Raw genomic sequence first — 23,149 nt, forward strand, 5'->3', positions numbered from 1 at the left:
GAGGGTATGCCTTAACCCCAAGGAGGTGAGCACTGTTTAACTGATGCCAATAAGTCCTTGTTAGTATAGTGGTCAGTATCCCCGCCTGTCACGCAGGAGACCGGGGATCAATTCCCCGACGGGGAGGCGATTCCTTTTATTCACACAATTAAATAAAATGATGCACTTTCTAACATTGTAAAATATATCTGTCATTATCCTTGCCTATTCCGATTGAGAAAAAAGGTTGAATTCACAGATGGACAAAATGCTTACTGATGTGTTAACTGAAATTCAGAATATGCTCTGAATATTTCAATATGCACAGGCGTACCATCAAAAACACTTTACATCTGCATTCTCTTGGAAAATGAGATGAAGCAGTGGTGAATCCTAGGCTGCTGTTCCACTCGATTGGCACAATTTACAAGTAGAATGACTGCTTTTGGTTAGTAGTGACCCCTGGTGGCTAATAGTTATAATCTGCAAATGATAAAGTGAGCTGATTATATATATATATATAGATATATATAAATATATATATTGATAGTTAGAAAGATAGCCAGATAGACAGATCGATAGATAGATATTTATTTCAATGAAATAATTTCTTGATAAAACTGATTGTTTTTGGCTAGGAATTTCTGTATTGTAATATTTAGGAAAAAAGATTACTTGTCCTAACCAAAAGCAGCAAATCTGCCTATTACAATACTGTGAATTGATCGAGGGTATGCCTTAACCCCAAGGAGGTGAGCACTGTTTAACTGATGCCAATAAGTCCTCGTTAGTATAGTGGTCAGTATCCCCGCCTGTCACGCGGGAGACCGGGGTTCAATTCCCCGACGGGGAGGCTATTCATTTTATTCACACAATTAAATAAAATGATGTACTTTCTAACATTGTAAAATATATCTGTCATTATCCTTGCCTATTCCGATTGAGAAAAAAAGGTTGAATTCACTGATGGCCAAAATGCTTACTGACGTGTTAACTGAAATTCAGAATATGCTCTGAATATTTCAATATGCACAGGCGTACCATCAAAAACACTTTACATCTGCATTCTCTTGGAAAATGAGATGAAGCAGTGGTGAATCCTAGGCTGCTGTTCTACTCGATTGGCACAATTTACAAGTAGAATGACTGCTTTTGGTTACTAGTGACCCCTGGTGGCTAATAGTTATAAGCTGCAAATGGTAAAGTGAGCTGATTATATATATATATATAGATATATATAAATATATATATTGATAGTTAGAAAGATAGCCAGATAGACAGATCGATAGATAGATATTTATTTCAATGAAATAATTTCTTGATAAAACTGATTGTTTTTGGCTAGGAATTTCTGTATTGTAATATTTAGGAAAAAAGATTACTTGTCCTAACCAAAAGCAGCAAATCTGCCTATTACAATACTGTGAATTGATCGAGGGTATGCCTTAAATCCAAGGAGGTGAGCACTGTTTAACTGATGCCAATAAGTCCTCGTTAGTATAGTGGTCAGTATCCCCGCCTGTCACGCGGGAGACCGGGGTTCAATTCCCCGACGGGGAGGCGATTCCTTTTATTCACACAATTAAATAAAATGATGTACTTTCTAACATTGTAAAATATATCTGTCATTATCCTTGCCTATTCCGATTGAGAAAAAAGGTTGAATTCACTGATGGCCAAAATGCTTACTGATGTGTTAACTGAAATTCAGAATATGCTCTGAATATTTCAATATGCACAGGCGTACCATCAAAAACACTTTACATCTGCATTCTCTTGGAAAATGAGATGAAGCAGTGGTGAATCCTAGGCTGCTGTTCCACTCGATTGGCACAATTTACAAGTAGAATGACTGCTTTTGGTTAGTAGTGACCCCTGGTGGCTAATAGTTATAAGCTGCAAATGGTAAAGTGAGCTGATTATATATATATATATACATATATATATATAAATATATATATTGATAGTTAGAAAGATAGCCAGATAGACAGATCGATAGATAGATATTTATTTCAATGAAATAATTTCTTGATAAAACTGATTGTTTTTGGCTAGGAATTTCTGTATTGTAATATTTAGGAAAAAAGATTACTTGTCCTAACCAAAAGCAGCAAATCTGCCTATTACAATACTGTGAATTGATCGAGGGTATGCCTTAACCCCAAGGAGGTGAGCACTGTTTAACTGATGCCAATAAGTCCTCGTTAGTATAGTGGTCAGTATCCCCGCCTGTCACGCGGGAGACCGGGGTTCAATTCCCCGACGGGGAGGCGATTCATTTTATTCACACAATTAAATAAAATGATGTACTTTCTAACATTGTAAAATATATCTGTCATTATCCTTGCCTATTCTGATTGAGAAAAATGGTTGAATTCACTGATGGCCAAAATGCTTACTGATGTGTTAACTGAAATTCAGAATATGCTCTGAATATTTCAATATGCACAGGCGTACCATCAAAAACACTTTACATCTGCATTCTCTTGGAAAATGAGATGAAGCAGTGGTGAATCCTAGGCTGCTGTTCCACTCGATTGGCACAATTTACAAGTAGAATGACTCCTTTTGGTTAGTAGTGACCCCTGGTGGCTAATAGTTATACGCTGCAAATGGTAAAGTGAGCTGATTATATATATATATATATATATATATATATATATATATAAATATATATATTGATAGTTAGAAAGATAGCCAGATAGACAGATCGATAGATAGATATTTATTTCAATGAAATAATTTCTTGATAAAACTGATTGTTTTTGGCTAGGAATTTCTGTATTGTAATATTTAGGAAAAAAGATTACTTGTCCTAACCAAAAGCAGCAAATCTGCCTATTACAATACTGTGAATTGATCGAGGGTATGCCTTAACCCCAAGGAGGTGAGCACTGTTTAACTGATGCCAATAAGTCCTCGTTAGTATAGTGGTCAGTATCCCCACCTGTCACGCGGGAGACCGGCGATCAATTCCCCGACGGGGAGGCGATTCCTTTTATTCACACAATTAAATAAAATGATGCACTTTCTAACATTGTAAAATATATCTGTCATTATCCTTGCCTATTCTGATTGAGAAAAAAGGTTGAATTCACTGATGGCCAAAATGCTTACTGATGTGTTAACTGAAATTCAGAATATGCTCTGAATATTTCAATATGCACAGGCGTACCATCAAAAACACTTTACATCTGCATTCTCTTGGAAAATGAGATGAAGCAGTGGTGAATCCTAGGCTGCTGTTCCACTCGATTGGCACAATTTACAAGTAGAATGACTGCTTTTGGTTAGTAGTGACCCCTGGTGGCTAATAGTTATACGCTGCAAATGGTAAAGTGAGCTGATTATATATATATATATATATATATATATATATATATATATATATATATATATATATATATAAATATATATATTGATAGTTAGAAAGATAGCCAGATAGACAGATCGATAGATAGATATTTATTTCAATGAAATAATTTCTTGATAAAACTGATTGTTTTTGGCTAGGAATTTCTGTATTGTAATATTTAGGAAAAAAGATTACTTGTCCTAACCAAAAGCAGCAAATCTGCCTATTACAATACTGTGAATTGATCGAGGGTATGCCTTAACCCCAAGGAGGTGAGCACTGTTTAATTGATGCCAATAAGTCCTCGTTAGTATAGTGGTCAGTATCCCCGCCTGTCACGCAGGAGACCGGGGATCAAATCCCTGACGGGGAGGCGATTCCTTTTATTCACACAATTAAATAAAATGATGCACTTTCTAACATTGTAAAATATATCTGTCATTATCCTTGCCTATTCTGATTGCGAAAAAAGGTTGAATTCACTGATGGCCAAAATGCTTACTGATGTGTTAACTGAAATTCAGAATATGCTCGGAATATTTCAATATGCACAGGCGTACCATCAAAAACACTTTACATCTGCATTCTCTTGGAAAATGAGATGAAGCAGTGGTGAATCCTAGGCTGCTGTTCCACTCGATTGGCACAATTTACAAGTAGAATGACTGCTTTTGGTTAGTAGTGACCCCTGGTGTCTAATAGTTATAAGCTGCAAATGGTAAAGTGAGCTGATTATATATATATATACATATATATATATAAATATATATATTGATAGTTAGAAAGATAGCCAGATAGACAGATCGATAGATAGATATTTATTTCAATGAAATAATTTCTTGATAAAACTGATTGTTTTTGGCTAGGAATTTCTGTATTGTAATATTTAGGAAAAAAGATTACTTGTCCTAACCAAAAGCAGCAAATCTGCCTATTACAATACTGTGAATTGATCGAGGGTATGCCTTAACCCCAAGGAGGTGAGCACTGTTTAACTGATGCCAATAAGTCCTCGTTAGTATAGTGGTCAGTATCCCCGCCTGTCACGCAGGAGACCGGGGATCAATTCCCCGACGGGGAGGAGATTCCTTTTATTCACACAATTAAATAAAATGATGCACTTTCTAACATTGTAAAATATATCTGTCATTATCCTTGCCTATTCCGATTGAGAAAAAAGGTTGAATTCACAGATGGACAAAATGCTTACTGATGTGTTAACTGAAATTCAGAATATGCTCTGAATATTTCAATATGCACAGGCGTACCATCAAAAACACTTTACATCTGCATTCTTTTGGAAAATGAGATGAAGCAGTGGTGAATCCTAGGCTGCTGTTCCACTCGATTGGCACAATTTACAAGTAGAATGACTGCTTTTGGTTAGTAGTGACCCCTGGTGGCTAATAGTTATAAGCTGCAAATGATAAAGTGAGCTGATTATATATATATATATAGATATATATAAATATATATATTGATAGTTAGATGATAGCCAGATAGACAGATCGATAGATAGATATTTATTTCAATGAAATAATTTCTTGATAAAACTGATTGTTTTTGGCTAGGAATTTCTGTATTGTAATATTTAGGAAAAACGATTACTTGTCCTAACCAAAAGCAGCAAATCTGCCTATTACAATACTGTGAATTGATCGAGGGTATGCCTTAACCCCAAGGAGGTGAGCACTGTTTAACTGATGCCAATAAGTCCTCGTTAGTATAGTGGTCAGTATCCCCGCCTGTCACGCGGGAGACCGGGGTTCAATTCCCCGACCGGGAGGCGATTCATTTTATTCACACAATTAAATAAAATGATGTACTTTCTAACATTGTAAAATATATCTGTCATTATCCTAGCCTATTCTGATTGAGAAAAAAGGTTGAATTCACTGATGGCCAAAATGCTTACTGATGTGTTAACTGAAATTCAGAATATGCTCTGAATATTTCAATATGCACAGGCGTACCATCAAAAACACTTTACATCTGCATTCTCTTGGAAAATGAGATGAAGCAGTGGTGAATCCTAGGCTGCTGTTCCACTCGATTGGCACAATTTACAAGTAGAATGACTGCTTTTGGTTAGTAGTGACCCCTGGTGGCTAATAGTTATAAGCTGCAAATGGTAAAGTGAGCTGATTATATATATATATACATATATATATATAAATATATATATTGATAGTTAGAAAGATAGCCAGATAGACAGATCGATAGATAGATATTTATTTCAATGAAATAATTTCTTGATAAAACTGATTGTTTTTGGCTAGGAATTTCTGGATTGTAATATTTAGGAAAAAAGATTACTTGTCCTAACCAAAAGCAGCAAATCTGCCTATTACAATACTGTGAATTGATCGAGGGTATGCCTTAACCCCAAGGAGGTGAGCACTGTTTAACTGATGCCAATAAGTCCTCGTTAGTATAGTGGTCAGAATCCCCACCTGTCACGCAGGAGACCTGGGATCAATTCCCCGACGGGGAGGCGATTCCTTTTATTCACACAATTAAATAAAATGATGCACTTTCTAACATTGTAAAATATATCTGTCATTATCCTTGCCTATTCTGATTGAGAAAAAAGGTTGAATTCACTGATGGCCAAAATGCTTACTGATGTGTTAACTGAAATTCAGAATATGCTCTGAATATTTCAATATGCACAGGCGTACCATCAAAAACACTTTACATCTGCATTCTCTTGGAAAATGAGATGAAGCAGTGGTGAATCCTAGGCTGCTGTTCCACTCGATTGGCACAATTTACAAGTAGAATGACTGCTTTTGGTTAGTAGTGACCCCTGGTGGCTAATAGTTATACGCTGCAAATGGTAAAGTGAGCTGATTATATATATATATATATATATATATATATATATATATATATATATATATATATATATAAATATATATATTGATAGTTAGAAAGATAGCCAGATAGACAGATCGATAGATAGATATTTATTTCAATGAAATTATTTCTTGATAAAACTGATTGTTTTTGGCTAGGAATTTCTGTATTGTAATATTTAGGAAAAAAGATTACTTGTCCTAACCAAAAGCAGCAAATCTGCCTATTACAATACTGTGAATTGATCGAGGGTATGCCTTAACCCCAAGGAGGTGAGCACTGTTTAACTGATGCCAATAAGTCCTCGTTAGTATAGTGGTCAGTATCCCCACCTGTCACGCAGGAGACCGGCGATCAATTCCCCGACGGGGAGGCGATTCCTTTTATTCACACAATTAAATAAAATGATGCACTTTCTAACATTGTAAAATATATCTGTCATTATCCTTGCCTATTCTGATTGAGAAAAAAGGTTGAATTCACTGATGGCCAAAATGCTTACTGATGTGTTAACTGAAATTCAGAATATGCTCTGAATATTTCAATATGCACAGGCGTACCATCAAAAACACTTTACATCTGCATTCTCTTGGAAAATGAGATGAAGCAGTGGTGAATCCTAGGCTGCTGTTCCACTCGATTGGCACAATTTACAAGTAGAATGACTGCTTTTGGTTAGTAGTGACCCCTGGTGGCTAATAGTTATACGCTGCAAATGGTAAAGTGAGCTGATTATATATATATATATATATATATATATATATATATATATATATATATATATATATATATATATATAAATATATATATTGATAGTTAGAAAGATAGCCAGATAGACAGATCGATAGATAGATATTTATTTCAATGAAATAATTTCTTGATAAAACTGATTGTTTTTGGCTAGGAATTTCTGTATTGTAATATTTAGGAAAAAAGATTACTTGTCCTAACCAAAAGCAGCAAATCTGCCTATTACAATACTGTGAATTGATCGAGGGTATGCCTTAACCCCAAGGAGGTGAGCACTGTTTAACTGATGCCAATAAGTCCTCGTTAGTATAGTGGTCAGTATCCCCGCCTGTCATGCAGGAGACCGGGGATCAATTCCCCGACGGGGAGGCGATTCCTTTTATTCACACAATTAAATAAAATGATGCACTTTCTAACATTGTAAAATATATCTGTCATTATCCTTGCCTATTCTGATTGCGAAAAAAGGTTGAATTCACTGATGGCCAAAATGCTTACTGATGTGTTAACTGAAATTCAGAATATGCTCTGAATATTTCAATATGCACAGGCGTACCATCAAAAACACTTTACATCTGCATTCTCTTGGAAAATGAGATGAAGCAGTGGTGAATCCTAGGCTGCTGTTCCACTCGATTGGCACAATTTACAAGTAGAATGACTGCTTTTGGTTAGTAGTGACCCCTGGTGTCTAATAGTTATAAGCTGCAAATGGTAAAGTGAGCTGATTATATATATATATACATATATATATATAAATATATATATTGATAGTTAGAAAGATAGCCAGATAGACAGATCGATAGATAGATATTTATTTCAATGAAATAATTTCTTGATAAAACTGATTGTTTTTGGCTAGGAATTTCTGTATTGTAATATTTAGGAAAAAAGATTACTTGTCCTAACCAAAAGCAGCAAATCTGCCTATTACAATACTGTGAATTGATCGAGGGTATGCCTTAACCCCAAGGAGGTGAGCACTGTTTAACTGATGCCAATAAGTCCTCGTTAGTATAGTGGTCAGTATCCCCGCCTGTCACGCAGGAGACCGGGGTTCAATTCCCCGACGGGGAGGAGATTCCTTTTATTCACACAATTAAATAAAATGATGCACTTTCTAACATTGTAAAATATATCTGTCATTATCCTTGCCTATTCTGATTGAGAAAAAAGGTTGAATTCACAGATGGACAAAATGCTTACTGATGTGTTAACTGAAATTCAGAATATGCTCTGAATATTTCAATATGCACAGGCGTACCATCAAAAACACTTTACATCTGCATTCTCTTGGAAAATGAGATGAAGCAGTGGTGAATCCTAGGCTGCTGTTCCACTCGATTGGCACAATTTACAAGTAGAATGACTGCTTTTGGTTAGTAGTGACCCCTGGTGGCTAATAGTTATAAGCTGCAAATGGTAAAGTGAGCTGATTATATATATATATACATATATATATATAAATATATATATTGATAGTTAGAAAGATAGCCAGATAGACAGATCGATAGATAGATATTTATTTCAATGAAATAATTTCTTGATAAAACTGATTGTTTTTGGCTAGGAATTTCTGGATTGTAATATTTAGGAAAAAAGATTACTTGTCCTAACCAAAAGCAGCAAATCTGCCTATTACAATACTGTGAATTGATCGAGGGTATGCCTTAACCCCAAGGAGGTGAGCACTGTTTAACTGATGCCAATAAGTCCTCGTTAGTATAGTGGTCAGTATCCCCACCTGTCACGCAGGAGACCTGGGATCAATTCCCCGACGGGGAGGCGATTCCTTTTATTCACACAATTAAATAAAATGATGCACTTTCTAACATTGTAAAATATATCTGTCATTATCCTTGCCTATTCTGATTGAGAAAAAAGGTTGAATTCACTGATGGCCAAAATGCTTACTGATGTGTTAACTGAAATTCAGAATATGCTCTGAATATTTCAATATGCACAGGCGTACCATCAAAAACACTTCACATCTGCATTCTCTTGGAAAATGAGATGAAGCAGTGGTGAATCCTAGGCTGCTGTTCCACTCGATTGGCACAATTTACAAGTAGAATGACTGCTTTTGGTTAGTAGTGACCCCTGGTGGCTAATAGTTATACGCTGCAAATGGTAAAGTGAGCTGATTATATATATATATATATATATATATATATATATATATATATATATATATATATATATATATATATATATATATATATATATATATATATATATATATATATATATAAATATATATATTGATAGTTAGAAAGATAGCCAGATAGACAGATCGATAGATAGATATTTATTTCAATGAAATAATTTCTTGATAAAACTGATTGATTTTGGCTAGGAATTTCTGTATTGTAATATTTAGGAAAAAAGATTACTTGTCCTAACCAAAAGCAGCAAATCTGCCTATTACAATACTGTGAATTGATCGAGGGTATGCCTTAACCCCAAGGAGGTGAGCACTGTTTAACTGATGCCAATAAGTCCTCGTTAGTATAGTGGTCAGTATCCCCGCCTGTCACGCAGGAGACCGGGGATCAATTCCCAGACGGGGAGGCGATTCCTTTTATTCACACAATTAAATAAAATGATGCACTTTCTAACATTGTAAAATATATCTGTCATTATCCTTGCCTATTCTGATTGCGAAAAAAGGTTGAATTCACTGATGGCCAAAATGCTTACTGATGTGTTAACTGAAATTCAGAATATGCTCTGAATATTTCAATATGCACAGGCGTACCATCAAAAACACTTTACATCTGCATTCTCTTGGAAAATGAGATGAAGCAGTGGTGAATCCTAGGCTGCTGTTCCACTCGATTGGCACAATTTACAAGTAGAATGACTGCTTTTGGTTAGTAGTGACCCCTGGTGTCTAATAGTGATAAGCTGCAAATGGTAAAGTGAGCTGATTATATATATATATACATATATATATATAAATATATATATTGATAGTTAGAAAGATAGCCAGATAGACAGATCGATAGATAGATATTTATTTCAATGAAATAATTTCTTGATAAAACTGATTGTTTTTGGCTAGGAATTTCTGGATTGTAATATTTAGGAAAAAAGATTACTTGTCCTAACCAAAAGCAGCAAATCTGCCTATTACAATACTGTGAATTGATCGAGGGTATGCCTTAACCCCAAGGAGGTGAGCACTGTTTAACTGATGCCAATAAGTCCTCGTTAGTATAGTGGTCAGTATCCCCACCTGTCACGCAGGAGACCTGGGATCAATTCCCCGACGGGGAGGCGATTCCTTTTATTCACACAATTAAATAAAATGATGCACTTTCTAACATTGTAAAATATATCTGTCATTATCCTTGCCTATTCTGATTGAGAAAAAAGGTTGAATTCACTGATGGCCAAAATGCTTACTGATGTGTTAACTGAAATTCAGAATATGCTCTGAATATTTCAATATGCACAGGCGTACCATCAAAAACACTTCACATCTGCATTCTCTTGGAAAATGAGATGAAGCAGTGGTGAATCCTAGGCTGCTGTTCCACTCGATTGGCACAATTTACAAGTAGAATGACTGCTTTTGGTTAGTAGTGACCCCTGGTGGCTAATAGTTATACGCTGCAAATGGTAAAGTGAGCTGATTATATATATATATATATATATATATATATATATATATATATATATTATATATATATATATATATATATATATATATATATATATATATATATAAATATATATATTGATAGTTAGAAAGATAGCCAGATAGACAGATCGATAGATAGATATTTATTTCAATGAAATAATTTCTTGATAAAACTGATTGTTTTTGGCTAGGAATTTCTGTATTGTAATATTTAGGAAAAAAGATTACTTGTCCTAACCAAAAGCAGCAAATCTGCCTATTACAATACTGTGAATTGATCGAGGGTATGCCTTAACCCCAAGGAGGTGAGCACTGTTTAACTGACGCAAATAAGTCCTCGTTAGTATAGTGGTCAGTATCCCCGCCTGTCACGCAGGAGACCGGGGATCAATTCCCAGACGGGGAGGCGATTCCTTTTATTCACACAATTAAATAAAATGATGCACTTTCTAACATTGTAAAATATATCTGTCATTATCCTTGCCTATTCTGATTGCGAAAAAAGGTTGAATTCACTGATGGCCAAAATGCTTACTGATGTGTTAACTGAAATTCAGAATATGCTCTGAATATTTCAATATGCACAGGCGTACCATCAAAAACACTTTACATCTGCATTCTCTTGGAAAATGAGATGAAGCAGTGGTGAATCCTAGGCTGCTGTTCCACTCGATTGGCACAATTTACAAGTAGAATGACTGCTTTTGGTTAGTAGTGACCCCTGGTGTCTAATAGTGATAAGCTGCAAATGGTAAAGTGAGCTGATTATATATATATATACATATATATATATAAATATATATATTGATAGTTAGAAAGATAGCCAGATAGACAGATCGATAGATAGATATTTATTTCAATGAAATAATTTCTTGATAAAACTGATTGTTTTTGGCTAGGAATTTCTGTATTGTAATATTTAGGAAAAAAGATTACTTGTCCTAACCAAAAGCAGCAAATCTGCCTATTACAATACTGTGAATTGATCGAGGGTATGCCTTAACCCCAAGGAGGTGAGCACTGTTTAACTGATGACAATAAGTCCTCGTTAGTATAGTGGTCAGTATCCCCGCCTGTCACGCAGGAGACCGGGGATCAATTCCCCGACGGGGAGGAGATTCCTTTTATTCACACAATTAAATAAAATGATGCACTTTCTAACATTGTAAAATATATCTGTCATTATCCTTGCCTATTCCGATTGAGAAAAAAGGTTGAATTCACAGATGGACAAAATGCTTACTGATGTGTTAACTGAAATTCAGAATATGCTCTGAATATTTCAATATGCACAGGCGTACCATCAAAAACACTTTACATCTGCATTCTCTTGGAAAATGAGATGAAGCAGTGGTGAATCCTAGGCTGCTGTTCCACTCGATTGGCACAATTTACAAGTAGAATGACTGCTTTTGGTTAGTAGTGACCCCTGGTGGCTAATAGTTATAAGCTGCAAATGATAAAGTGAGCTGATTATATATATATATATAGATATATATAAATATATATATTGATAGTTAGAAAGATAGCCAGATAGACAGATCGATAGATAGATATTTATTTCAATGAAATAATTTCTTGATAAAACTGATTGTTTTTGGCTAGGAATTTCTGTATTGTAATATTTAGGAAAAACGATTACTTGTCCTAACTAAAAGCAGCAAATCTGCCTATTACAATACTGTGAATTGATCGAGGGTATGCATTAACCCCAAGGAGGTGAGCACTGTTTAACTGAAGCCAATAAGTCCTCGTTAGTATAGTGGTCAGTATCCCCGCCTGTCACGCGGGAGACCGGGGTTCAATTCCCCGACGGGGAGGCGATTCCTTTTATTCACACAATTAAATAAAATGATGTACTTTCTAACATTGTAAAATATATCTGTCATTATCCTTGCCTATTCCGATTGAGAAAAAAGGTTGAATTCACTGATGGCCAAAATGCTTACTGATGTGTTAACTGAAATTCAGAATATGCTCTGAATATTTCAATATGCACAGGCGTACCATCAAAAACACTTTACATCTGCATTCTCTTGGAAAATGAGATGAAGCAGTGGTGAATCCTAGGCTGCTGTTCCACTCGATTGGCACAATTTACAAGTAGAATGACTGCTTTTGGTTAGTAGTGACCCCTGGTGGCTAATAGTTATAAGCTGCAAATGGTAAAGTGAGCTGATTATATATATATATACATATATATATATATAAATATATATATTGATAGTTAGAAAGATAGCCAGATAGACAGATCGATAGATAGATATTTATTTCAATGAAATAATTTCTTGATAAAACTGATTGTTTTTGGCTAGGAATTTCTGTATTGTAATATTTAGGAAAAAAGATTACTTGTCCTAACCAAAAGCAGCAAATCTGCCTATTACAATACTGTGAATTGATCGAGGGTATGCCTTAACCCCAAGGAGGTGAGCACTGTTTAACTGATGCCAATAAGTCCTCGTTAGTATAGTGGTCAGTATCCCCGCCTGTCACGCGGGAGACCGGGGTTCAATTCCCCGACGGGGAGGCGATTCATTTTATTCACACAATTAAATAAAATGATGTACTTTCTAACATTGTAAAATATATCTGTCATCATCCTTGCCTATTCCGATTGAGAAAAAAGGTTGAATTCACCGATGGACAAAATGCTTACTGATGTGTTAACTGAAATTCAGAATATGCTCTGAATATTTCAATATGCACAGGCGTACCATCAAAAACACTTTACATCTGCATTCTCTTGGAAAATGAGATGAAGCAGTGGTGAATCCTAGGCTGCTGTTCCACTCGATTGGCACAATTTACAAGTAGAATGACTGCTTTTGGTTAGTAGTGACCCCTGGTGTCTAATAGTTATAAGCTGCAAATGGTAAAGTGAGCTGATTATATATATATATATATATATATATAAATATATATATTGATAGTTAGAAAGATAGCCAGATAGACAGATCGATAGATAGATATTTATTTCAATGAAATAATTTCTTGATAAAACTGATTGTTTTTGGCTAGGAATTTCTGTATTGTAATATTTAGGAAAACAGATTACTTGTCCTAACCAAAAACAGCAAATCTGCCTATTACAATACTGTGAATTGATCGAGGGTATGCCTTAACCCCAAGGAGGTGAGCACTGTTTAACTGATGCCAATAAGTCCTCGTTAGTATAGTGGTCAGTATCCCCGCCTGTCACGCGGGAGACCGGTGTTCAATTCCCTGACGGGGAGGCGATTCATTTTATTCACACAATTAAATAAAATTATGTACTTTCTAACATTGTAAAATATATCTGTCATTATCCTTGCCTATTCTGATTGAGAAAAAAGGTTGAATTCACTGATGGCCATAATGCTTACTGATGTGTTAACTGAAATTCAGAATATGCTCTGAATATTTAAATATGCACAGGCGTACCATCAAAAACACTTTACATCTGCATTCTCTTGGAAAATGAGATGAAGCAGTGGTGAATCCTAGGCTGCTGTTCCACTCGATTGTCACAATTTACAAGTAGAATGTCTGCTTTTGGTTAGTAGTGACCCCTGGTGGCTAATAGTTATAAGCTGCAAATGGTAAAGTGAGCTGATTATATATATATATATAGATATATATAAATATATATATTGATAGTTAGAAAGATAGCCAGATAGACAGATCGATAGATAGATATTTATTTCAATGAAATAATTTCTTGATAAAACTGATTGTTTTTGGCTAGGAATTTCTGTATTGTAATATTTAGGAAAAAAGATTACTTGTCCTAACCAAAAGCAGCAAATCTGCCTATTACAATACTGTGAATTGATCGAGGGTATGCCTTAACCCCAAGGAGGTGAGCACTGTTTAACTGATGCCAATAAGTCCTCGTTAGTATAGTGGTCATTATCCCGCCTGTCACGCGGGAGACCGGGGTTCAATTACCGGACGGGGAGGCGATTCATTTTATTCACACAATTAAATAAAATGATGTACTTTCTAACATTGTAAAATATATCTGTCATCATCCTTGCCTATTCCGATTGAGAAAAAAGGTTGAATTCACCGATGGACAAAATGCTTACTGATGTGTTAACTGAAATTCAGAATATGCTCTGAATATTTCAATATGCACAGGCGTACCATCAAAAACACTTTACATCTGCATTCTCTTGGAAAATGAGATGAAGCAGTGGTGAATCCTAGGCTGCTGTTCCACTCGATTGGCACAATTTACAAGTAGAATGACTGCTTTTGGTTAGTAGTGACCCCTGGTGTCTAATAGTTATAAGCTGCAAATGGTAAAGTGAGCTGATTATATATATATATATATATATATATAAATATATATATTGATAGTTAGAAAGATAGCCAGATAGACAGATCGATAGATAGATATTTATTTCAATGAAATAATTTCTTGATAAAACTGATTGTTTTTGGCTAGGAATTTCTGTATTGTAATATTTAGGAAAAAAGATTACTTGTCCTAACCAAAAACAGCAAATCTGCCTATTACAATACTGTGAATTGATCGAGGGTATGCCTTAACCCCAAGGAGGTGAGCACTGTTTAACTGATGCCAATAAGTCCTCGTTAGTATAGTGGTCAGTATCCCCGCCTGTCACGCGGGAGACCGGTGTTCAATTCCCTGACGGGGAGGCGATTCATTTTATTCACACAATTAAATAAAATTATGTACTTTCTAACATTGTAAAATATATCTGTCATTATCCTTGCCTATTCCGATTGAGAAAAAAGGTTGAATTCACTGATGGCCATAATGCTTACTGATGTGTTAACTGAAATTCAGAATATGCTCTGAATATTTAAATATGCACAGGCGTACCATCAAAAACACTTTACATCTGCATTCTCTTGGAAAATGAGATGAAGCAGTGGTGAATCCTAGGCTGCTGTTCCACTCGATTGTCACAATTTACAAGTAGAATGTCTGCTTTTGGTTAGTAGTGACCCCTGGTGGCTAATAGTTATAAGCTGCAAATGGTAAAGTGAGCTGATTATATATATATATATATAGATATATATAAATATATATATTGATAGTTAGAAAGATAGCCAGATAGACAGATCGATAGATAGATATTTATTTCAATGAAATAATTTCTTGATAAAACTGATTGTTTTTGGCTAGGAATTTCTGTATTGTAATATTTAGGAAAAAAGATTACTTGTCCTAACCAAAAGCAGCAAATCTGCCTATTACAATACTGTGAATTGATCGAGGGTATGCCTTAACCCCAAGGAGGTGAGCACTGTTTAACTGATGCCAATAAGTCCTCGTTAGTATAGTGGTCATTATCCCGCCTGTCACGCGGGAGACCGGGGTTCAATTCCCGGACGGGGAGGCGATTCATTTTATTCACACAATTAAATAAAATGATGTACTTTCTAACATTGTAAAATATATCTGTCATCATCCTTGCCTATTCCGATTGAGAAAAAAGGTTGAATTCACCGATGGACAAAATGCTTACTGATGTGTTAACTGAAATTCAGAATATGCTCTGAATATTTCAATATGCACAGGCGTACCATCAAAAACACTTTACATCTGCATTCTCTTGGAAAATGAGATGAAGCAGTGGTGAATCCTAGGCTGCTGTTCCACTCGATTGTCACAATTTACAAGTAGAATGTCTGCTTTTGGTTAGTAGTGACCCCTGGTGGCTAATAGTTATAAGCTGCAAATGGTAAAGTGAGCTGATTATATATATATATATATATAGATATATATAAATATATATATTGATAGTTAGAAAGATAGCCAGATAGACAGATCGATAGATAGATATTTATTTCAATGAAATCATTTCTTGATAAAACTGATTGTTTTTGGCTAGGAATTTCTGTATTGTAATATTTAGGAAAAAAGATTACTTGTCCTAACCAAAAGCAGCAAATCTGCCTATTACAATACTGTGAATTGATCGAGGGTATGCCTTAACCCCAAGGAGGTGAGCACTGTTTAACTGATGCCAATAAGTCCTCGTTAGTATAGTGGTCAGTATCCCCCCCTGTCACGCGGGAGACTGGGGTTCAATTCCCCGACGGGGAGGCGTTTCCTTTTATTCACACAATTAAATAAAATGATGCACTTTCTAACATTGTAAAATATATCTGTCATTATCCTTGCCTATTCCGATTGAGAAAAAAGGTTGAATTCACTGATGGACAAAATGCTTACTGATGTGTTAACTGAAATTCAGAATATGCTCTGAATATTTCAATATGCACAGGCGTACCATCAAAAACACTTTACATCTGCATTCTCTTGGAAAATTAGATGAAGCAGTGGTGAATCCTAGGCTGCTGTTCCACTCGATTGGCACAATTTACAAGTAGAATGACTGCTTTTGGTTAATAGTGACCCCTGGTGGCTAATAGTTATAAGCTGCAAATGGTAAAGTGAGCTGATTATATATATATATATATAGATATATATAAATATATATATTGATAGTTAGAAAGATAGCCAGATAGACAGATCGATAGATAGATATTTATTTCAATGAAATCATTTCTTGATAAAACTGATTGTTTTTGGCTAGGAATTTCTGTATTGTAATATTTAGGAAAAAAGATTACTTGTCCTAACCAAAAGCAGCAAATCTGCCTATTACAATACTGTGAATTGATCGAGGGTATGCCTTAACCCCAAGGAGGTGGGCACTGTTTAACTGATGCCAGTAAGTCCTCGTTAGTATAGTGGTTAGTATCCCCGCCTGTCACGCAGGAGACCGGGGATCAATTCCCCGACGGGGAGGCGATTCCTTTTATTCACACAATTAAATAAAATGATGCACTTTCTAACATTGTAAAATATATCTGTCATTATCCTTGCCTATTCCGATTGAGAAAAAAGGTTGAATTCACAGATGGACAAAATGCTTACTGATGTGTTAACTGAAATTCAGAATATGCTCTGAATATTTCAATATGAACAGGCGTACCATCAAAAACACTTTACATCTGCATTCTCTTGGAAAATGAGATGAAGCAGTGGTGAATCCTAGGCTGCTGTTCCACTCGATTGGCACAATTTACAAGTAGAATGACTGCTTTTGGTTAGTAGTGACCCCTGGTGGCTAATAGTTATAAGCTGCAAATGATAAAGTGAGCTGATTATATATATATATATAGATATATATAAATATATATATTGATAGTTAGAAAGGTAGCCAGATAGACAGATCGATAGATAGATATTTATTTCAATGAAATAATTTCTTGATAAAACTGATTGTTTTTGGCTAGGAATTTCTGTATTGTAATATTTAGGAAAAACGATTACTTGTCCTAACTAAAAGCAGCAAATCTGCCTATTACAATACTGTGAATTGATCGAGGGTATGCATTAACCCCAAGGAGGTGAGCACTGTTTAACTGATGCCAATAAGTCCTCGTTAGTATAGTGGTCAGTATCCCCGCCTGTCACGCGGGAGACCGGGGTTCAATTCCCCGACGGGGAGGCGATTCCTTTAATTCACACAATTAAATAAAATGATGTACTTTCTAACATTGTAAAATATATCTGTCATTATCCTTGCCTATTCCGATTGAGAAAAAAGGTTGAATTCACTGATGGCCAAAATGCTTACTGATGTGTTAACTGAAATTCAGAATATGCTCTGAATATTTCAATATGCACAGGCGTACCATCAAAAACACTTTACATCTGCATTCTCTTGGAAAATGAGATGAAGCAGTGGTGAATCCTAGGCTGCTGTTCCACTCGATTGGCACAATTTACAAGTAGAATGACTGCTTTTGGTTAGTAGTGACCCCTGGTGGCTAATAGTTATAAGATGCAAATGGTAAAGTGAGCTGATTATATATATATATACATATATATATATATAAATATATATATTGATAGTTAGAAAGATAGCCAGATAGACAGATCGATAGATAGATATTTATTTCAATGAAATAATTTCTTGATAAAACTGATTGTTTTTGGCTAGGAATTTCTGTATTGTAATATTTAGGAAAAAAGATTACTTGTCCTAACCAAAAGCAGCAAATCTGCCTATTACAATACTGTGAATTGATCGAGGGTTTGCCTTAACCCCAAGGAGGTGAGCACTGTTTAACTGATGCCAATAAGTCCTCGTTAGTATAGTGGTCAGTATCCCCGCCTGTCACGCGGGAGACCGGGGTTCAATTCCCCGACGGGGAGGCGATTCATTTTATTCACACAATTAAATAAAATGATGTACTTTCTAACATTGTAAAATATATCTGTCATTATCCTTGCCTATTCCGATTGAGAAAAAAGGTTGAATTCACCGATGGACAAAATGCTTACTGATGTGTTAACTGAAATTCAGAATATGCTCTGAATATTTCAATATGCACAGGCGTACCATCAAAAACACTTTACATCTGCATTCTCTTGGAAAATGAGATGAAGCAGTGGTGAATCCTAGGCTGCTGTTCCACTCGATTGGCACAATTTACAAGTAGAATGTCTGCTTTTGGTTAGTAGTGACCCCTGGTGGCTAATAGTTATAAGCTGCAAATGGTAAAGTGAGCTGATTATATATATATATATATAGATATATATAAATATATATATTGATAGTTAGAAAGATAGCCAGATAGACAGATCGATAGATAGATATTTATTTCAATGAAATAATTTCTTGATAAAACTGATTGTTTTTGGCTAGGAATTTCTGTATTGTAATATTTAGGAAAAAAGATTACTTGTCCTAACCAAAAGCAGCAAATCTGCCTATTACAATACTGTGAATTGATCGAGGGTATGCCTTAACCCCAAGGAGGTGAGCACTGTTTAACTGATGCCAATAAGTCCTCGTTAGTATAGTGGTCAGTATCCCCGCCTGTCACGCAGGAGACCGGGGATCAATTCCCCGACGGGGAGGCGATTCCTTTTATTCACACAATTAAATAAAATGATGCACTTTCTAACATTGTAAAATATATCTGTCATTATCCTTGCCTATTCCGATTGAGAAAAAAGGTTGAATTCACAGATGGACAAAATGCTTACTGATGTGTTAACTGAAATTCAGAATATGCTCTGAATATTTCAATATGCACAGGCGTACCATCAAAAACACTTTACATCTGCATTCTCTTGGAAAATGAGATGAAGCAGTGGTGAATCCTAGGCTGCTGTTCCACTCGATTGGCACAATTTACAAGTAGAATGACTGCTTTTGGTTAGTAGTGACCCCTGGTGGCTAATAGTTATAAGCTGCAAATGATAAAGTGAGCTGATTATATATATATTCACTGAAAAAACCATAGGTTATAGACCATATATAGTTAGGAATTAGCATTTAAAAAACCTTATTTTACTCACACAAAACCATTGAAATTCCATATATAGTTAGTTGCACTAACTATATATCGCGCACCTGCAATCCACTGCTGATGATGTCACATATTACATCATTCATGACATGGTCAGTGACATCACTGATGACATCACTGATGACATCTCAAATGACATCACTGATGACATCACTGATGACATCTCATTTGACATCAATGACCACATCACTGATGATATCATTCATGTGACAATACAATGCATCTCCTCACATTTTAATATAACCTCTGTTTCACCCAGTGTTAAATACAGAATATAATTTTTGAAACCATTGACACACCAATACTAGTTACTACATACGCACTCACTGATTCCTACGTCTACACACACCTTCACTCATTCACCCATACTATCATTCATACATACAATCACTCATCTTTACAACACTATCATATGCACTCATACACCTATACAGACACTCACAGTCTGCCACTCATCCATGGAGTTACTCACACACCTAGTCAGTCCTGTAAAGAATCAATGACACTTCCATTTTCTTGTCTATACAGTTAAACATAGAGCACCTTACATTTTCAAACATATACTAACACATACTTACCTTGTTATACAATCATTGATACAAGTACACATTGATCTGCACAGAGTCACACACCTCCCAGCCAGCCACACACACACTCAGTCTCCCATACAAATACTTGGACAATCAATCAGTAACCCATATAGTTAATCATATAGCTACTGATCAAAACATGCAGCAGTTTACAGAACAACAGACATAATGATGCACAAATTAAGACACTTTAGTCACTAACCCATGCACTCAGTGAGACACATTTAATCACTCACTCATGCATTCAGTCATGCACCTACTAAATCCTTTGTCCAGACACTTATACTTCCACTCATTCTTCAATATGTAAGACACATTTTAACTTTACAGAAACATACAGTCACTGGATGTTGTCATCAGTGATGTCATCAGTGATGTCATTTGAGATGTCATCAGTGATGTCATCAGTGATGTCACTGACCATGTCATGAATGATGTAATATGTGACATCATCAGCAGTGGATTGCAGGTGCGCGATATATAGTTAGTGCAACTAACTATATATGGAATTTCAATGGTTTTGTGTGAGTAAAATAAGGTTTTTTAAATGCTAATTCCTAACTATATATGGTCTATAACCTATGGTTTTTTCAGTGAATTTTCAAGGTTTTGTAAATGCTAATTCCTAACTATATATGGTCTATAACCTATGGTTTTTTCAGTGAATTTCAATGGTTTTTTAATAGCAAATATCATAAGCTGTCGAATGTCAAGTACGTGGTAAGTGAAAACATTTTCGTGTTTATGCACACTGATCTGCTTTGAATGGTGCCCCCCCCCCCTCATTTCTATTAGGAGTACTCTCTCTTTGCAGATAGTGAAAGGTAGTTAACGCAGGTCTTTGCCCCCATTGTAATCCGTCGTGCCTGCTTCTCTCTCCATTTGATTCATTGTTATCCAAGTATTTACTGTTTTAGAATTAGTTCTCTTTGGTTCATTCTCTATTTACAAACAAACACAGAGTCGCAATACTCTGTTTAGTCTTTGCAGATAACGAAAAATCGTGTAAAAAAAAAGAAAAGGAATCGAGCAAAATCAGTAGGCCACTAATGGGATCTCTTTTTGACCTCGCTAAAATAGAAACATTAGGAACAACCCCTCATGACAAATACAAAACTAGTGAGATGAACTGAACTCCACACAATGATGGCTGCAAAACAGCTCTGCTCCGCCACCCACCCCGCCCAAAATAACGATAAAGAACGGCTGCCATGATTGGTTGCGGAATGACCACGACGGAGCTACGAAATGGTGCTGCTCTCATGCTAACCCCAGCTTCAGTCTGAAACATCCAGAAACACTGTAGACTACCAATTCGATCAGTTCCGGTAGCGCCCCAATGTAACCCGGTAGAGAAGAACTAGCCCTCCCCTCTTTGACTGATGGTTCTTGTTGCCTGTCCCTTCTGTTGTCATTTAACAGAACTATTTAGCCTGCTGAAAGGGGTTGTGTTCCGACCGCTGGTTGGTGGAGACATTTTGACTATATTCTGTACCTGCGTTGTCGCGTAATGCGTCATATGACGCGCCGCGTTAGCGCATCCGGAAGTCATCCGGGGCGCGCAGCGCGTAACGTAAGCATAACAAGTCATGTGACTTGTTAATAAAACTTTTCATTGGTTCATTTTACTTTTCTTATTGTAATGATGAAAGGCTTGATCATATGACCTAAAAATTACGCTTTTCATTACTTCCGAACATTATTTTTTCTTAAATATATGTTATAATGTTCCAGGCTAATGTACTTTCCCGGAAATTTTACAACTGTCCTGCAAGTAAAATATATTCTTTTTTCGAGAAAAAGAGCGTTTCTTCGTCCCATGACGGAGCCGTTGAGCAAAAGAGGGTCGACCTGCTGTCTTAGTCGCCGATACGCCTGAATATGAGATTCTTATCGATCACTTTATGTTGCAGGAATAGAAAACACAACAGCCCTTGACCATTTATCTTTACTGCGTTCCTTCGTATTATACCTTTTACCCTTCATGTAATTGGTCTGCTTTATTTCACTTGCCTTTTAATGATTCTAAAACAGTGACTATTATTAAAAACTTTACCAATGTATATACTACTACCATGTTTTCTTTTAAAAACCTTTATTGTGAAAATTTCATTATACAAATACGAGCCTATAACCACGTGGGCCGGCCACGGAGCAAACTGTAATCGTATATGATAAATAGACATTTACACTGTAGAGGAACGTAACGGGCGGGCCATTAGGTTGCAAGAACTAAGGTGTCTAACAGTTACGGAATCGGTGGACGTACATTTTATAATTAAAATACGACAGGGCCAGTTACAATAAAATTATCTAGATATACATTTGCGGGCAAGTACCATGGGTGACGTTAATTCGAACTTTCAACAGTACAGTAATCAATAACACATCAGAACTTAATATCAATAGGGATGTCGAAATATTCAATCAATTCTCGTCCCCGCCCGCCATGTGCTTCAAAACTGCATACGTATCTCGTGATTTCAAGGTTCTGCAACCAGTACACAACAAGGAGTTACGAGTCCCATTTATTCTGGCGCCATTTTGGGCGAGGACGGGCAGGTCCAGGATATAGTCAAAATGTCTCTACCAACCATCGACTATGATGATGTTCATATG

General features: G+C 35.8%; 8 non-coding genes across 8 annotated transcripts; all 8 read left to right on the forward strand.

Annotated features, from left to right (window-relative positions):
* The first annotated feature begins 760 nt into the window (after positions 1-760).
* Positions 761-832, forward strand: TRNAD-GUC (transfer RNA aspartic acid (anticodon GUC)). Its single transcript has one exon. It is a non-coding gene; the product is annotated as a tRNA-Asp (tRNA).
* Positions 833-1,467: 635 nt separating this feature from the next.
* On the forward strand, positions 1,468-1,539 carry TRNAD-GUC (transfer RNA aspartic acid (anticodon GUC)). Its single transcript has one exon. It is a non-coding gene; the product is annotated as a tRNA-Asp (tRNA).
* A 638-nt stretch (positions 1,540-2,177) lies between these two features.
* TRNAD-GUC (transfer RNA aspartic acid (anticodon GUC)) lies at positions 2,178-2,249 on the forward strand. Its single transcript has one exon. It is a non-coding gene; the product is annotated as a tRNA-Asp (tRNA).
* Positions 2,250-7,948: 5,699 nt separating this feature from the next.
* Positions 7,949-8,020, forward strand: TRNAD-GUC (transfer RNA aspartic acid (anticodon GUC)). The gene has a single exon. It is a non-coding gene; the product is annotated as a tRNA-Asp (tRNA).
* A 4,317-nt stretch (positions 8,021-12,337) lies between these two features.
* On the forward strand, positions 12,338-12,409 carry TRNAD-GUC (transfer RNA aspartic acid (anticodon GUC)). The gene has a single exon. It is a non-coding gene; the product is annotated as a tRNA-Asp (tRNA).
* A 638-nt stretch (positions 12,410-13,047) lies between these two features.
* Positions 13,048-13,119, forward strand: TRNAD-GUC (transfer RNA aspartic acid (anticodon GUC)). The gene has a single exon. It is a non-coding gene; the product is annotated as a tRNA-Asp (tRNA).
* Positions 13,120-17,995: 4,876 nt separating this feature from the next.
* On the forward strand, positions 17,996-18,067 carry TRNAD-GUC (transfer RNA aspartic acid (anticodon GUC)). The gene has a single exon. It is a non-coding gene; the product is annotated as a tRNA-Asp (tRNA).
* A 638-nt stretch (positions 18,068-18,705) lies between these two features.
* TRNAD-GUC (transfer RNA aspartic acid (anticodon GUC)) lies at positions 18,706-18,777 on the forward strand. The gene has a single exon. It is a non-coding gene; the product is annotated as a tRNA-Asp (tRNA).
* The last annotated feature ends 4,372 nt before the right edge of the window (positions 18,778-23,149 follow it).

Source organism: Lissotriton helveticus, chromosome 1_2, assembly GCF_964261635.1.
Source record: "Lissotriton helveticus chromosome 1_2, aLisHel1.1, whole genome shotgun sequence".
Classification (NCBI taxonomy): Eukaryota; Metazoa; Chordata; class Amphibia; order Caudata; family Salamandridae; genus Lissotriton; species Lissotriton helveticus.